This window comes from Apium graveolens, chromosome 7, assembly GCF_009905375.1.
Source record: "Apium graveolens cultivar Ventura chromosome 7, ASM990537v1, whole genome shotgun sequence".
Taxonomy (NCBI): domain Eukaryota; kingdom Viridiplantae; phylum Streptophyta; class Magnoliopsida; order Apiales; family Apiaceae; genus Apium; species Apium graveolens.
In genome coordinates, this window is record NC_133653.1 from 97,027,803 (window position 1) to 97,044,164 (window position 16,362).

At 41.5% G+C, this 16,362-nt stretch overlaps 2 non-coding genes across 2 annotated transcripts; both read left to right on the plus strand.

Annotated features, from left to right (window-relative positions):
• Positions 1–8,344: 8,344 nt before the first annotated feature.
• On the plus strand, positions 8,345–8,451 carry LOC141675451 (small nucleolar RNA R71). The gene has a single exon (XR_012556103.1). It is a non-coding gene; the product is annotated as a small nucleolar RNA R71 (small nucleolar RNA).
• A 6,874-nt stretch (positions 8,452–15,325) lies between these two features.
• Positions 15,326–15,432, plus strand: LOC141675447 (small nucleolar RNA R71). The gene has a single exon (XR_012556100.1). It is a non-coding gene; the product is annotated as a small nucleolar RNA R71 (small nucleolar RNA).
• The last annotated feature ends 930 nt before the right edge of the window (positions 15,433–16,362 follow it).

Here is a 16,362-nt window from a genome sequence, read left to right on the forward strand (position 1 = left end):
CGCACATAAGACGAATACGCACAACCAATACTAGATATCAAGCAATCATCACACACTAAAGTATTAAACAATTAACTAAAGAATTCCATAATAAATCCGTTGCAACCCCATGATCACGATTAGCCCATAATAGAACTTATCGCCATCATGGGTTCATATGAAATCATGATAAACAAACACAAGAAAATAATAACTAAACTAATTATATTAAAACAGAGTACATCACAAGAGTAAATAAGTCAAAGCAAGAAAACTAGCATCCAACGTTACAACGAAACAAGAATCACAAGAAAATATGCTTCCTCTTCGTTGCGGTGTGCTAAATCGGTCTTCTTCCTTATCTCCTTCGCTTCTTGCGTAAAACACAATCTTCTTCTTCTTAATCCTCTCTGTGAAAACGTCTCAAATCTACTTATATAATAGTTCCATAAAACTCAGATTACATAGAAGTTGGAAGCCAAACAGAAGTAGAAGTCTAAAATAATTCAGCAAAATTCCCGACCCTGCGCGGCCGCTCAGCATAGCTGCGCGGGCGCGCAGGTTGCTGCGCGGCCGCTCAGCATAGCTGCGCGGGCGCGCAGGCCTCCACTGGAAAAAATCCAAGTTTGCTCCGTTTCTTCGCCGTAATCTGCCCGTTCCTTTCCTCTCGCAATGGTGAACACATGCCAAGGCTTATTCTTGATGATTCCTCCCCCGAAATGCAACTAATACCCTGAAATGCATAAACACTAGAAAAACGCATCAAATACACAAAATACTTGATTTCAAGACACCAATTTAAGCCATTTTAAGACGTTCTAAGTGGTATAAATGCCACTTATCACACCCCCAAACTTAAATCGATGCTTGCCCTCAAGCGTCACAGACTCAAAAACAAATAAAAATATGCATGAATACAATCTATATGAAAATGCAGCGATCCCCCTTACTATAATTAATCAACCAAATTGCCACATCTCAACGAATGCAGTTAGACAACTAAAGATCAATAAACTCATGCAAACGGACATACAGCCAGAAACGTGGTGTGTGCAAATGCTTAACAGATATGCTTCGGAACTAGACCAATTACTATGACTAGACTATCCTCAAGGCAATCCTACAATTATACAAAGAATAAAAATTCCAGGCACAAAGTGATATACAACTCTACAAGAACTCTGGAGCTTACTACGGAATCGTGCTTTTTATTTATAACTCAAATGCTTATTTGACCGTGCAATGAAAGAGGTCCACAAAAGACTTATACAATGATATCCATGTAACGAGCGTTAGGTTAGCGGATCCCAGACTCTAAAAGCCTTAGGTCGCTAGGCACAAAGTCCCCTAAGAACTTAATAACTCGAATACCAAAGAGCCCACTCTTGATCAATTATGCCAATTTTTTTTTTTTTAATTTCTGAACAAGTGCGTTTCGCTCCATCTTGCTCAACCCTAGACTACTCGCAATATACGCGAGCCGGCTACTAGCCATTTGACGCCTAGCCACAACTAACAACAACTTCCATATTTTTTTTCTCCAAAATTTTTCTTTTTCATGTCTTTATCACTAAGAACCTATAATCGAATTCTAAGCATAATAAGTAGATTGACCTTGAAAACAACCAAATCATAACACAATCTAGCCCTTCCGCATTCTCTAAGACTTAGTGGACTTACAATTGTTTCTAGCATGCATATCAACCTACACAACTTAATATCACTTTAATGCTATCACTACACTCACATCAATATCATAATTCAGTCGATAAATCATTGCAAAAGGGATCATGGTAAATGCATGAGCTACATGACATTCATAAAAAAACTATATGGCATAAATTATGCAACTATATGAACTAAACTATCATGAATATGCAACTAAAAGACACACACACAAAATTCCTTAACTACCACCCCCAAACTAAAAATCTTCACTGTCCTCAGTGAAAGTAGTAGAAAGGAACACAGGGTATACCTACTCGGAGTCATCATCATCATCACCCTCAGTGGGTGGAGTATCAGGCGGTGGGTATGCAGAGTCCTCACCAAAAACTGGCCACTGGATATCAGCTCCAAGGCCTCGAAAAGCAGTCCCTAATGCAAGGGTGAGTTCCTGAGCAAACCTGCTCTGTGTCTCATACATGGCATCCATCCGCCGTGAAAGCCTCCTATACTGGACATCAACCATCCCAGCACCCTCCTGAGCTCTCGAAGAACCAGCCTCATCACGCCCTGGCCTAGCCATAGTAGCACCTCGTGCTGGACGCCCTCCTGGAAGATGATAACCCAGCCCATGCTCCTCAGGCTCACCACCGGTCCACTCCTGCATCCCATTCAGAGTGCCAGAATCAATTGGAGCGGCTGGCAACTGCAACTGCTCATGAGCCGGCCAGTTCACTCCCACTGCTCGGCATAGCTTCGTAACCGTAGATGCATAAGGGATGTTCATATGCTTTGCTCCCCTCAAAAACTTCAGAATTCCTTGGTAGATAAACTCACCAAGGTCCACATAGTACTCCTCATTCAGAATTCCCCACAACAGTTATGCTCTCTCAACTGTGACCTCGTGTGCATGTGAAGAAGGCAAAATATTAGCACAAATAAATGCATTCCATGCACGGGCATACCTGTTCATGGCGATCGCCGGAAAGTGACGATACTCATTATTGCCTGTACTGCGGGTCCAAACTGTGCCCGGTCGACAGAGAGTCGCACAAATCAAATCCAAGTCAAAATCCTCAGCAGTCTTTTCATTCCAGTTCTCCTCCTCGGGCTTCCTCTCTCGCTGTCCAATCACACGGCGAATCGCCGCAGGATGATAATCAACCGTCAGCCCACGGACCACAGAAAACCCATTCTTTTCAGCCTTCGCGTTCGCGTAGAACTCGCGAACAACGCTCATCGGTACTGCTTCGGGTGACTCACAAAAAGCTATCCACCCCTTCTCTGCAATCATGGGCAACAACTCACCATCCCTCCCCGATGGTAAAAACCCCCTCTCCTTCAGAATCGGCTTACCCAACAGCCTAGTGTACTCCTCCTCCGCGGCTTTGTCAGTTAACCGAGGCCTTGCAGCTGTACCCCTCGATGAATCAGCAGTAGGAACTGTGCTGCTGCTGTCAATAGTGCGTGCTCTCTTGGGTGCCATTGATTCGTGAATAAAAGCGTGTAAGAACTGATATTTGATGTTTGTGAGAGGGTTTAAGTGTAGGAAGTTTTGTGGGAGATATGTAGGATAGGTGTATGTATATATAGGGTGTGGATTAGATTAGGGTTTGGGAATTAAGGGATAAAATGATGGGGTAGTGGGAACAAATCGTGGGTTTATGGGCTAAAACTGTTTTTGTGTTTGTTTTTGTTTGGTTTTTTTGGTTTTTTTTTTTTTTTTTGAACTGTAAAAAAAATTTCTGGTCCTCGACCCCTGCGCGGCCGCTCAGCATAGCTGCGCGGGCGCTCAGCTTGCTGCGCGGGCGCGCAGGGGCACTGGAAAAAAAAAAATTTCAGCCCCTGTTTTCTGATTTTTTTGTGTTTTTGGATAGGTTATTAACTTCTAAGGGTTCCTGTAACAATAATTCATGGGTTGCCTCCCACGCAGCGCTTCTTTTTCGTCATTAGCTTGACGTTTCGTACCCTGCTCAAGTAGTCAATAAAATGGCACTAACCACTTCTCGGTTTGCCATGTCCCCATAGTAGTGCTTCAACCGCTGACCGTTAACCTTGAATGCTTGGTCCGGATCATTCTCAAAAATTTCCACCGCTCCATGTGGAAACACAGTTTTGACAATAAAAGGTCCAGACCACCTTGATTTCAACTTCCCAGGAAAAAGTCGGAGCCGAGAGTTGAATAAGAGAACTTGTTGCCCTGGCATAAATAACTTTGGATGTAGCTTCCTATTGTGCCACCTCTTCACCTTTTCCTTATATATTTTGTTATTTTCGTATGCTTGAAGTTGAAATTCATCCAGTTCATTAAGCTGAAGCATTCTTTTCTTACCAGCTACATCTAAATCCAGGTTCAACTTCTTCAATTCCCAGTAGGCCTTATGCTCAAGCTCCGCAGGTAGATGACATCCCTTACCGTACACCAACTGGAACGGTGACATCCCAAGTGGAGTTTTGTATGCTGTTCTGTAAGCCCAAACAGCTTCATCGAGCTTTAAAGACCAATCCTTCCTTGACGGACAAACAACCTTCTCTAGAATGCGCTTTATCTCTCTGTTAGACACTTCCGCTTGACCATTTGTTTGCGGATGATAGGCAGTAGCTACTCGATGATTCACATTATAACGCTGCATCATAGAAGTGAACTTACGGTTGTAAAAATGCGATCCTTCATCACTTATGATTACCCGAGGTGTTCCAAACCTTGTGAAAATTTGCTTATGAAGAAAATTTAGTACTGCCTTTGCATCATTTGTCGGTAAAGCTTTAACTTCGACCCATTTTGAGACATAATCGACTGCCAGCAAGATGTACTAATTATTGCAAGATGAGATAAAAGGCCCCATGAAATCGATTCCCCATACATCAAAGACCTCGACTTCAAGCATCACATTTAATGGCATTTCATCCTTCCTTGACAAATTTCCCACTCTTTGGCAACGATCACACCTTAAAACAAACTGATGAGCATCCTTGAACAAAGTAGGCCAGAAAAAACCTGCTTGCAGAATACGAGTTGCCGTCTTCTCACCTCCATAGTGTCCCCCATAAACCGTGGAATGGCAGTCTCGTAATATCCCCTCCATCTCACAGAACGGGATACATCTCCTGATGATCTGGTCAGCTCCCTGTCTAAACAAATATGGTTCATCCCACATATACCACTTCACCTCATGTAGAAACTTCTTCTTTTGAGCGGATGTCAAATTAAGAGGCATTATATTGCTGACGAGATAGTTTACAATATCTGCAAACCATGGTTCTTCCTCCTGAATTGCAAACAACTGCTCATCCGGAAAAGATTCATTGATTAACGTCCTATCTTGTGAAGTAGAATCGGGATTCTCCAACTAGAGAGATGGTCAGCTACTTGATTCTCAGTACCTTTTCTATCTTTGATCTCTAACTCAAATTCCTGAAGTAAAAGCACCCAATGAATGAGTCTCGGCTTCGAATCCTTCTTAGAAACCAGATAGCGAATAGCTGCATGATCAGTGAATACTGTTACTTTCGTACCAAGCAGATAAGATCGAAATTTCTCAAAGCCAAAGACTATAGCCAAAAGCTCCTTCTCAGTAGTGGTGTAGTTCAATTGGGCACCATTTAAAGTCTTACTCGTATAGTAGACCACATGGAAGAGATTTTTCTTGCGCTGTCCCAGAACTGCACCTACCGCATAATCACTCGCATCACACATCATCTCAAATGGTTATGTCCAATCTGATGCTGTAATGACTGGTGCCGTGATCAAACTCTCCTTGAGAGTCTCGAATGCTGCCAAACATTCATCATCAAATTTGAAAGGCACATCTTTCTCAAGCAAATTGCACAACGGCTTAGATATCTTTGAAAAGTCCTTGATGAATCGCCGATAAAAACCCGCATGACCAAGAAAACTACGGATTCCTTTCACAGAATTAGGTGGGGGAAGATTTTCAATGACTCCCACCTTGGCCTTGTCCACCTCCAGACCCTTGCTAGAGACCTTATGCCCAAGGATAATACCTTCACGCACCATAAAATGACATTTCTCCCAATTAAGCACCAAATTAGTTTCCACACATCTTTTGAGTACGGCGCGCAGATTATTCAAGCATTCATCATATGAGTGTCCAAAGACGGAGAAGTCATCCATGAACACTTCGACGTTATTTCCAATCATGTCAGAGAATATAGCCATCATACATCTCTGAAAGGTGGCCGGTGCGCCACATAACCCAAACGAAACTCTGCGAAAAGCAAATGTGCCAAATGGACAAGTGAAGGTAGTCTTTTCCTGATCCTCTGGTGCAATACAAATCTGATTATACCCGGAATAACCATCCAGAAGACAAAAATACTCATGTCCCGCCAATCTGTCAAGCATCTGATCAATAAATGGAAGAGGGAAGTGATCCTTCCTTATGGCTTTGTTCAATTTTCTATAATCCATGCATACTCTCCATCCTGTAACTCTTCGAGTAGGGATGAGCTCATTCTTTTCATTTGCGACCACAGTGATACCTCCCTTCTTAGGTACACATTATACGGGGCTCACCCACGAGCTGTCAGAAATAGGATAAATGATGCCTGCATCTAGCCATTTCAGAATTTCTTTCTTCACCACCTCCTTCATGATGGGATTCAGTCTTCGCTGCAGTTCCACAGTTGGCTTACTACCTTCCTCTAGCAGAATTTTATGCCTACAATATGAAGGACTTATCCCCTTGATGTCTGCTATAGTCCATCCTATAGCCGATTTAAATTCTCTCAAAATCCTTAAGAGCTTGTCTTCCTCACTACCTGAAAGGTCAGATAAAATAATAACAGGTAACGTAGATGAATCACCTAAAAAAGCATACCTCAAGTGTTCAGGTAATGGCTTGAGCTCCAAGGTAGGTGCTTCCTCTATTGATGGTTTGAGCTTCCCTTCAGCGTTCTTGAGGTCAGAAGTACCAAGAGATTCAAATGGTATGTCCAGCTTTCGCTTCCAGGGAGAAGCGTTCAGATATTGTAATTGCTCGTTGCTATCTTCATCATCGCTGTCAAAATCCCCCACTAAGGCCTTTTCCAATGCATCAGACATTAGCATGTGATCGAGTTCCGAAGTAACCGCAGAATCAATCACATCCACTTTTAAGCACTCCTCATCTTCTATAGGGAATTTCATTGCCTTGAATACGTTGAAGGTCACATCCTGATCTTGGACCCGCATAGTAAGTTCACCTTTTTGCACATCTATCAAGGTACGGCCAGTAGCCAAGAAAGGCCTCCCCAAGATTATGGGAATCTTCTTATCTTCCTCAAAATACAGAATAACAAAATCTGCTGGAAAGAAGAGCTTATCCACTTTGATGAGCACATCCTCAACTATGCCCCTTGGGTAAGTAATGGAACGGTCAGCCAATTGTAGTGACATGTACGTGGGTTTTGGATCAGGCAGATCCAGTTTTTTAAAGATCGACAATGGCATCAGATTAATGCTTGCTCCCAAATCACAAAGGCACTTGTCAAACGTCAGATTGCCAATTGTGCAAGGAATGGTGAAGCTTCCTGGATCTTTCAGTTTTGGTGGTAACTTTTGTTGCAGAACAGCGCTGCATTCTTACGTGAGAGCAACGGTTTCAAGGTCATCCAGTTTCACCTTCCTTGAAAGAATAGTCTTCATAAACTTCGCATAACTAGGCATTTGTTCCAGAGCCTCAGTGAAAGGTATATTGATGTGAAGTTTCTTGAACACCTCCAGAAACTTCCCGAACTGTCTATCCAGCTTTTGTTGCTGCAATCTCTTAGGAAAAGGTGGTGGAGGATAGAGTTGTTTCTCCCCTGTATTAGCCTCAGGCAGAGTGTGTTCAACTTCCTTGGTTCCGCCGCTTTCTCCTTTTGCTTAGATTCTTCACCTCTAATTTCAGCTTCTACTTCTTTTGCCTTTTCAGCATCAGCTACTTTTCCAGACCTTAAGGTAATAGCCTTGACTTGCTCTTTAGCTTCCTTCCTGCCTGGTACTTCCGTGTCACTGGAAAGAGTGCCAGGTTGACGATTGAGCACTGAATTGGCTAATTGACCAATTTGATTTTCCAAGGTCTTGATAGAAACCGCCTGACTCTTGCACAACAGCTTAAGTTCCTCAAAATCAGCACTAGTAGGTGCAGCTGCACTTCCCTGTTGAGGATATGATTGCCTTGTAGCATACTACTGTGGTTGCTGGAATCCAGGTGGGTTAAACTGTTTACTCACTCCTTGCTGATATGGTGGCTGAATAGCATTCTGATTATTCCCCCAGCTGAAATTTGGATGATTTCTGTTGTTAGGATGATAGGTCGCTGGCACAGGCTGCTGTTGTCGCTGATAATTATTCACATACTGAACAGATTTGTTTACAAGAGAACACTGATCCGTAGCATGAGAACCTGCACAAAGCTCACAAACCATAGCTATTTGATTAACTCCATACGTAGCCAGAGAATCAACCTTCATTGATAGCGCTTGGAGCTGGGCTGCAATAGCGGTGGCTGCATCAACTTCCAGAATACCTGCTACCTTGCCTGACGTCATCCTCTGAGTTGGGTTTTGATGCTCATTTGCAGCCATCGTCTCGATAAGATTATACGCCTCAGTATAGCTTTTAGCCCATAAGGCGCCTCCAGCTGCTGCATCGAGCATGGGCCGAGATTGGGCCCCCAAACCATTATAGAAACCAGTGATCACCATCCAATCCGGCATTCCATGATGTGGACATTTTCTCAATATTTCCTTGTAGCGTTCCCAAGCCTCGCACATAGATTCTGTAGGTTGCTGCGTAAACTGAGTAAGAGCACTCCTCATAGCAGCAGTCTTTGCCATCGGATAAAACTTCACCAGAAACTTTTGCGCAAGATCTTGCCACGTAGTGATGGACCCAGCTGGTTCAGAATGTAACCAGTCTTTAGCCTTGTCCCTTAGTGAGAATGGGAAAAACCTCAACTTGATAGCCTCATCAGTCACGCCATTATACTTAAAAGTGCTGCAGATCTCGACAAAATTCCTTATGTGCATGTTGGGGTCTTCAGTTGCCGCTCCTCCAAAAGAAACAGAATTCTGCACCATCTGAATAGTGCCCGGCTTGATTTCAAAGGTGTTAGCTTGAATAGCCGGATGAAGGATGCTTGACTGAATGTCATCAATTTTAGGCCGAGAAAATTCCATAAGAGCTGGATCAGCTTGAACAATACGATCTCCCATGTTTACTGGTTCTTTCTGCTCAGTTCCTGAATCCGAATCCTCAAAATCTAACTTCTCCGGAATATCAAGAACTTCGTCTGTCTCCTCAGCTGTATCTAAAGTCCTCTTGCGAGCACGAGAACTAGTTTGCATAAACGCTTGCTAAAGTACCTGAAACACAACCAGAAAAAATAAGTAACTACTACGTCCTAATCACTGAGTCCTAATGACCAATGATGGTAAGTACATAAACTAAACAAATACGCCGAGTCCCCGGCAGCGGCGCCAAAAACTTGTTAGGGCGAAAACATGCGCTAATATTCACGCAAGTATACGCGTTCGCAAGTAATATAGAATATTTTCTAGTTCGTTCCCTCAGAGACTCAGACTAAATTATTGTCTAATTAAACTCACTCACCAATGTATGATTACTTCTCAATGTTAAGATAATAACACTTAAAATTGTTGATTAAATATTAACTATAATTAACTACTTAATTAACCACTTAACTAACACTTCAATTTATCAATAATAAACACTCATGAGATCACAACTTCATTATTACTTCCTTCTATAGCCATTGTTATTACCTTTAGCATGTGACAGTGATGATATTAATCGAATAACACGAAATTGATAAAAGCCAACTTTCATTGTACTAATACCATTCTACCAAGCATCCACAATTAAGATAGAAGTCGAATAGTCATCAATTATGTTGAGTTCCTATATGTCTACAGAAATTGACAACACGGCGATTTAAGCACAAGTTATTCCTTTTTGATTACATAGGGCAAATAAAACTGTTAGAGTTACCCACTAATCATGCACAACGTACATGAACCTATGCTAGCATGGCAAGTTCTAAATCTCAAGATCCACCGTCGCTTCACAAGAGATTAACACCCTATCTTATATGTTCGCGACGCACATAAGACGAATACGCACAACCAATACTAGATATCAAGCAATCATCACACACTAAAGTATTAAACAATTAACTAAATAATTCCATAATAAATCCGTTGCAACCCCATGATCACGATTAGCCCATAATAGAACTTATCGCCATCATGGGTTCATATGAAATCATGATAAACAAATACAAGAAAATAATAACTAAACTAATTATATTAAAACAGAGTACGTCACAAGAGTAAATAAGTCAAAGCAAGAAAACTAGCATCCAACGTTACAACGAAACAAGAATCACAAGAAAATATGCTTCCTCTTCGTTGCGGTGTGCTAAATCGGTCTTCTTCCTTATCTCCTTCGCTTCTTGCGTAAAACACAATCTTCTTGTTCTTAATCCTCTCTGTGAAAACGTCTCAAATCTACTTATATAATAGTCCCATAAAACTCAGATTACATAGAAGTTGGAAGCCAAACAGAAGTAGAAGTCTAAAATAATTCAGCAAAATTCCCGACCCTGCGCGGCCGCTCAGCATAGCTGCGCGGGCGCGCAGGCCTCCACTGGAAAAAATCCAAGTTTGCTCCGTTTCTTCGCCGTAATCTGCCCGTTCCTTTCCTCTCGCAATGGTGAACACATGCCAAGGCTTATTCTTGATGATTCCTCCCCCGAAATGCAACTAATACCCTGAAATGCATAAACACTAGAAAAACGCATCAAATACACAAAATACTTGATTTCAAGACACCAATTTAAGCCATTTTAAGACGTTCTAAGTGGTATAAAATGCCACTTATCACCAATGTACAACAAACTTGGGTTGCCTCCCAAGAAGCGCTTGTTTTACATCATTAGCTTGACATAGAAACTCGAGATCAAACGGACAACAAAACAGCACTAACCACCTCACAGTTTGCCGTGTCACCATAGTAATTCTTCAACCTATGACCATTTACCTTGAATGCTTGGCCCGGATCATTCTAAAAAAATTCCACCGCTCCATGTGGAAACACAGTTTTGATTATGAAGGGCCCTGACCACCTTGAGTTCAACTTTCCAGGAAAAAGACGAAGACGAGAGTTAAACAAAATAACTTGTTGTCCCGGCATAAATGATTTGAGCACTAGACCCTTATCGTACAACCTCTTGAATTTCTCCTTATACATTTTGTTGTTCTCATAACCTTGAAGTCGAAACTCGTCGAGCTCATTTAATTGAAGCATCCTCTTCTTACCATTTACATCCAAATCCAGATTCAATTTCTTCAAAGCCCAATACGCCTTATGCTCGAGCTTCACAGGAAAATGACACCCCTTACCATAAACCAACTGAAACGGCGATATTCCCAATGGAGTCTTATATGTTGTTCTATAGGCTCAAGCAGCTTCATCAAGCTTCAAAGACCAATCTTTCCTCGATGGACACAAAACTTTCTCTAAGATGCGCTTAATCTCTCTGTTAGATACCTCAGCTTGACCATTCGTCTGAGTATGATAAGCCGTAGAAATGCGATGATTCACATTATACCTTTGCATCATAGCAGTGAACTTGCAGTTGTAAAAATGCGACCCCTCATCACTGATTATGACTCTTGGAGCTCCAAACCTTGTGAATATCAGCTTGTGAAGAAAATTAAGTACTACCTTTACATCATTCATTGGCAACGCCTTAACTTCAACCCATTTCGACACATAATCAACCGCCAACAAGATATATTGTTTGTTACAAGATGAGACAAATGGCCCCATGAATTCAATTCCCCAAACATCAAAGACTTCAACCTCGAGAAGCACATTAAGAGGCATCTCATCCGTCTTAGACATATTACCCACATGTTGACCTCGATCACATTTCAAAATGAATTGATGAGCATCTTTAAACAAGGTTGGCCAAAATAAACCTGCTTAAAAAATATGAGTTGATGTCTTTTCTCCACCACAGTGTCCTCCATAAGCTGTTGAGTGGCAGTCTCACAAGATCCCCCCCATTTCGCTGTAGGGAATACAACTCCTGATGATTTGGTCAGCTCCTTGATGAAAAAGAAATGGCTCATCCCACATATACCACATCGCTTCATGGAGAAACTTCTTCCTTTGAGCGTATGATAAGTCGGGAGGCATGATGTTACTCACAAGGTAGTTCATAATGTCTGCAAACCACGGTTCTTCCTCTTACACTTCAAAAAGCTGCTTCTCGGGAAAAGACTCATTTATCAATGTCTTGTCCAGTGCAGTAGCATTAGGGTTCTCTAAACGCGAGAGATGATCAGCGACTTGATTTTCAGTCCCCTTTCTATCCTTGATTTCTAATTCAAATTCTTGAAACAAAAGAACCCATCTAATTAATCTAGGCTTCGAGTCCTTCTTCGTGACGAGATAACGAATTGCAGCGTGATCAGTTAAAACTGTCACTTTAGTCCCAAGTAGATAAGATCGAAATTGCTCAAAACCATAGACAATAGCCAAGAGTTCTTTCTCCGTAGTAGTATAATTCAGTTGAGCACCATTCAAGGTCTTACTAGCATAGTAGACCACATGAAATATGTTGTTCTTTTTCTACCCAAGAACTGCTCCAATTGCATAATCACTTGCATCGCACATCATCTCAAAAGGTTCATTCTAGTCAGGTGCAGTTATGACATGTGCCATGATTAAACTCTTCTTCAATGTTTCAAAAGCGGCAAGGCACTCGTTATCAAACTTGAAAGGGATATCTTTCTCTAGTAAACAGCACAATGGCTTCGAAATCTTAGAGAAGTCCTTGATGAAATGCCGATAGAAACCCGCATGACCAAGAAAACTGTGAATTCCCTTAACAAAAATTGGTGGAGGAAGATTCTCAATGACCTCCACATTGGCTTTGTCCACCTCAAGACATTTACTAGAAACCTTGTGCCCAAGAATAATGCCCTGTCGTACCATAAAGTGACATTTCTCCTAATTGAGAACCAAGTTGGTTTAAACGCACCTTTACAATACTAACCCAAGATTGTGCAAGCATTCGTCATAAGAAGTTCCAAAGACGGAGAAATCGTCCATGAACACTTCTACATTATTTCTAATCATATCAGAGAAGATGACCATCATAAATCTCTGAAAAGTGGTTGGCGCTCCACATAGCCCAAAAGAAACTCTTTGAAAAGCAAAGTACCAAAAGGACACATGAATGTAGTCTTCTCTTGATCTTCTGGAGCGATACAAATCTGATTATATCCCGAATAGCCATCCAGAAGACAATAGTAATCATGCCCAGCCAATCTATCCAGCATCTGATCAATAAAAGGAAGAGGGAAGTGATCTTTCCTTGTAGCTTTGTTCAGCTTCCTATAATCCATGCAAACTATCCACCCTGTGAATATTCGTGTAGGAATAAGCTCATTCTTCTCATTTGCTACCACAGTGATACCACATTTCTTTGGCACACATTGAACTGGGCTCACCCATGAACTGTCAGAAATAGGATAGATGATCCATGCATCTAGCCACTTAAGGATTTCCTTTTTCACTAGCTCTTTCATGATTGAATTTAGCCGTATTTGTTGCTCGACCGTAGGTTTGCTACCTTCCTCTAGCAGAATTTTATGCATGCAATAAGAAGGGCTGATTCCCTTAATATCTGCTATAGTCCATCCAATTGCCGATTTTAACTCTCTTAGAATCCTCAAAAGCTTCTCCTCGTCGCTACTTGAAAGGTCAGATGCAATAATAATAGGCAAAGTAGATGCATCACCTAAAAATGCATACCTCAAATGTTCAGGTAAAGACTTAAGCTCAAGAGTGGGAGCTTCCTCAATAGATGACTTGAGGTGTTTAGGAGCTTTGTTCAATTCCTCCATTCCAAGAGATTCAAAAGGCATATATCTTCCTCTTCCAGGGAGAAGCATTTAGATATTGTAATTGCTCTTCACCTTCGTTATCCTCACTATCTGAATTCCACAATAAGGCCTTCTCTAAAGCATCAAATCTTAGCAATTGATCAAGTTCTGAAATAACCACAGAATCGATCAACTCCACCTTTAAGCACTCCTCATTTTCTATAGGAAATTTCATAGTATTGAACATATTAAAAGTTACATCCGGATCTGAAACTCGTATTGTAAGCCCCTTCTACACATCTATCAAGGTTCGGCCAGTCGCCAAGAAAGGTCTTCCCAAAATTATGGGAATCTTATTATCCCCCTCGAAATCAAGAATTATGAAATCAGCAGGGAAGTTTTATCAACCTTGACCAAGACATCCTCCACAATTCCTCACGGATATGTAATAGAATGGTCGGCCAACTGCAAAGTCATATAAGTCAGTTTTGGATCAGGCAAGTTTAACTTCTTGAAGATTGACAAAGGCATCAGATTGATACTTGCTCCCAGGTCACATAAGCATCTATCAAAAGACACTTTTCCAATAGTGCATGGAATAGTGAAGCTTCCTGGATCCTTAAGCTTCGGAGGCAACTTCTGTTGTAACACAACACTACATTCCTCCGTGAGAGCTACAGTCTCTATATCATTTAGCTTCACTTTCTGAGAGAGTATACCTTTCATAAACTTTGCGTAACTAGGCATCTGCTCAAGAGCTTCAGCGAAAGGTATGTTGAAATGAAGTTTCTTGAACACCTCCAAAAACTTCTCAAATTTTTTATCCAGCTTTTTCTTCTGCAATCACTTAGGAAAAGACGGTAGATGATAGATCTATTTCTCCCCTGTATTACCCTCGGGAGGAGTGTGTTTAACAGTAGTCTTCCTTGGTTCCACTTCTACTTCCTGCTGCTCTACTTCTTCTTCAGCCCCAGTTTCAACAGTCAAAACTTGAGTTTGTTCAGGATTCGCAACCTTTCCAGACCTCAAAGTATTTGCCTTTACCTGCTCCTTAGCTTTTCTCTGTCCTGGCACTTTAGTGTCACTAGGTAATGTACCAGGTTGACGATTAAGCAAGGCATTGGCAATTTGTCCAATTTAATTTTCCAATGTCTTGATAGAAATAACCTGACTCTTATACATAACCTCCAACTCCTCTAATTCAGATTTTTCATTAGCTTGTTGCAGCTGAAGTTGCTGCCTTGGTGCAAATTGCGGTTGCTGAAAACCAGGGGGATTGTACTGCTTAGCTGGATACTGATGATAAGGCTGCTGAACCGCATTCTGAACGTTGCTCCAACTGAAATTATGATGATTGCGGTTGTTGGGATGATAAGTGGCTGGCACAGGTTGCTGCGATCACTGAAAATTGCTCACGAACTGAGCTGATTCACTGGAAATAGCGCACTGATCAGTCTCATGGGCACCAACATAAAGCTCACAAATACTAGTGATTTGATTAACTCCACAGTTAGTCAAAGTGTCCACCTTCATCGTCAAAGCCTTAATCTGGGCAGCTATAATAGTTGCTTCATCCAACTCCAGAATTCTTGCTACTTTTCCCTAAGTCAGTTTCTGAGCAGGATTGTGGTATTCATTAGCAGCCATCAATTCAATCAATTCATAAGCTTTATTGTAGCTCTTAGCCCACAAGACTCCTCCTGATGCTACATCGAGCATGGGTCTAGAAGTAGCACCCAATTTATTGTAGAAACAGTTTATAATCATCCAATGAGGCATGCCATGGTGTGGGCACTTCCTTAGAATATCCTTATATCGATCCCAAGCCTCACACGGAGATTCTCCAGTTTGCTGAGCAAACTGAGTAAGAGCATTCCTGATTGTCGCAGTCTTCGCCATAGGGAAGAATTTAGTGAGAAACTTTTGAGCAAGATCCTCCCAAGTGGTGACAGACCCTGGTGGCAGAGAATGTAACCAGCACTTCGCTTTATCCCTTAGAGAGAATGGGAAGAGTCGTAGTTTGATAGCATCTTCAGTCACACCATTGAACTTGAATGTGTCACGGATCTCAATGAAATCCCTGATGTGCATGTTGGGGTCTTCACTAGGAGAACCCCCAAACTGAATAAATGTAATCTTTATACTGAATAAATAATAAAACCAAGTATGAAACAAGAGTAAGGTTCACGAATAAGAAAACTAGCATCCAAGTTACAACTTAGAACAAAGATTCATAAGTAAAAACAAGATCTTCTTCGTCTTCGTTGAATCGTGCTAACACGGTCTTCTTACGGCTCTCCTTGTGCTCTGGTATATCCGTCTCTCTAGAAAATGTCCTTTATTTAAGTTTATATAGCAGCCCATGCAAGATAGAAGTCCTCCAATTATAAATCAACTAGAATCAGGATTCTGGGATCCCGACCTGACGCGGCTGCGTGCTTCATCAGCGCAGACACGCTGGCTCTCTAACAAATGGGCGAGGCCACGCGCTAGACCAGCGCGGGCGCGCCGTGCTTCTGGAAAAACTTCTGAATTTCTTTAATTCCTGCTGCAATCGAGTTGGCTTCTGGAGCTTTATTCTTTGGACATCATCGTAACACCATATTACACCTAAATAATGCTAATTCACCTGATTCTTAGAATAATACCTGAAATGCAAAAACACTAGAAAACACATTAAAACACCAACAACTTGAGTACATTTACACCAATTCAAAGCATTACGGAGCGTAATAAAGTGTCATAAATGCCACTCAACAGAAAAAAATATATTAAATTCGTAGATCAGATTGTTTACCTTAACAAGCTTTACAA